Here is a 2,548-nt window from a genome sequence, read left to right on the forward strand (position 1 = left end):
TAAAATAGGAATATGTATTCCTATTCTCTATTGGTTAGACAAAATTGAAATTAGAGTTTGAATAGTAGACAAGATAGAACAATCAGAAACATTCTGAGATTTTTTCACAATTTCATTGTGTACAAGTCCAAGAGTATCCATGAAGGGAAAAAGGCAAGGGATATTCGAATTCCTCATGAGTTTCGTCATCAACAAGGTCATAAAACACTTCATATCCCTATGCAGACTTGAGGTTTTACCATGCAGTCTCAGTATTCAAAATTGATGCCTTTGATCTAGTAATGATTTGTGCAAGAGCAACAACACTTTTCAAAATTGGCCATTTTCCATGACTATGGGGCTCTTGGTGGCTGTGCTCATGGGCATGCACTTGAGATTTTCATGAAATATGAAAAAGTAAAATTGGAATAGGAATACATATTCCAATTCCACTTATTTAGGTGGAATTGTAAATGGGAATACATATTCCTATCCTCAATTCTGATATGGTGCACCCAAATAGAGGATTAGAAATTTTAAGAATTAACATATGCCTATTCCGGTCTAATTCCCACTGCCAAATAGGCCCTAAAGTTTGATTTCTAGACTAAAAGTGTTAAATATTCAAAACTGACTTACCTTTTCCAAAAACGAAAAAAATTATAGTGTGATGTTTAAGGATGGTCTCCAAATCAGTAATAAATCTCAATGATTAGACATTAGGCTTGAAATTATGGATAACAAAGGAAGAGTGATAAATTTATCAAATTAAAGACTAATTAATAAACAAAAATAACTTTTTTTTATTAGCATAAAGGTGATTAGTAATAATAAACATCATTAAGGTCAACAAAATAGCAATTTTATTAGCTATCTTCAAGTTTAAGATACATTTTATTAGGTATCTTCAAGTTTAACATACATTGGAATTGTAATAATGTTTAGAAAATTAGATGATGATCAGGGGACTTATTTTGCTAGTAGATTGAAGAATTAGAAAGGAATAGAAATTTGATGGATTTTCTTGACTCGATTTTCATTTGAAGATCTAGGACAATCACCAAGGGACTTCCTATTATTTGTAATGCATACCCCCTTAACTGGTTAAATCAAAGAGGAATATTATCCACAATATTAAATTATTAGACATTATCATATTAGACGAAAGAGGATCGAATGCATCAAAAAAGTAGATTTATATAAATTAAACCCTCAAGAGTTGCAATCTTATTCTGAAGTAATTATGCATTTGACTATTTTAAGGAGCAATTGAAAAAATGGAGGAAACTAAGAAGTATTGCATACCAAAGAAAACTAAAAGATATAAATGTTTGTACAGTATACAACCATACCTACCCTCAAGGGTTACATCTTTGATGAGACCAATGTTCTTATTGCCCCAAGCTTTGATTTGGCTAACCTTCATGTGAATATTTTAAAATCTTTCCACCTTAGTTTATTCTTAAATCAAATTATTCATCATCACTTTAATCTTAATATTTTTTTGTGAACCTATTTATATTCTACCATCACCATCCTAAGTCCAATAGTTATAGCAATAAAATCATCAATAATAGTAGATTTAACCCGCCAATAAATACCTACATTTCTTACAAAGATACATAATACTAGACCAAATAATAGGGCCATAAATCTTAAGATTATCTCATGAGTTATAGTCAACCCCACCACTGATAAAGATCTACCATAGTTCCTCATTGATTTTTATGATTCTACATAAAGATCCAATCTCATCTCATATTATGTGCATGACACAAAAAGGAATATTTAAATCAAAAACCAATTAAAGAATAAAGAAAGTCTTAAATTTATGGTTGAGACTAAATAATATGGCTATAAAAAATTAACACCAATTCCAAAGTGTGTGTCTTCCTACTTGACAATATTTACCATTTTCATTATATATAATTGGTATCGTTTGATGTGTCTATAATTCATAAGATGAAAAATAATTTTCACTTCTATTATAAATAATCTAGCCATACCAAATTATGGACAAATCGACCCATTCAATCAAGGAATAACCTTTCTTAAGCCTTGTTGTTTAAAAATAGAATTTTTATTTTCTTTATGGCAAGAGTACCAATATAAAATAGAAACATTTTACATATGCATAGTGCATTCTCACTTCACCTTTCTTTCATAAATAGTATTTATTATCACCTTTCTTTCATAAATAGTATTTATTATATTAGCTTCACCAAAATATCAAATGATGTAGATAAATTTTCAAGGGGGATTCATCAAACCAATTATCCAATCAAACACTAACCATACAATATGATTTTATTTTTTTGATCTGTAATACAATATGAATTTTAATCATATATTATAATAGAAATTTATAAAACTAGCTAGAGAACTCTTTTAATTTTCTATACTCATGAATTATTTTAATACTTTGCAAATATGAAATGTATCATTATGATAGACTTTAAGGAATATAATGCAATATGAAATCAATCATAAAGATAATAAGAAAACAGAATCATATTTGAACATGTATGTGTATAACAAAAACCAACTTTATTAGATATAGAACTAGCCC

Source organism: Cupressus sempervirens, chromosome 10 (genome assembly GCF_028749045.1).
Source record: "Cupressus sempervirens isolate cs-2001-9-10 chromosome 10, ASM2874904v1, whole genome shotgun sequence".
Classification (NCBI taxonomy): Eukaryota; Viridiplantae; Streptophyta; class Pinopsida; order Cupressales; family Cupressaceae; genus Cupressus; species Cupressus sempervirens.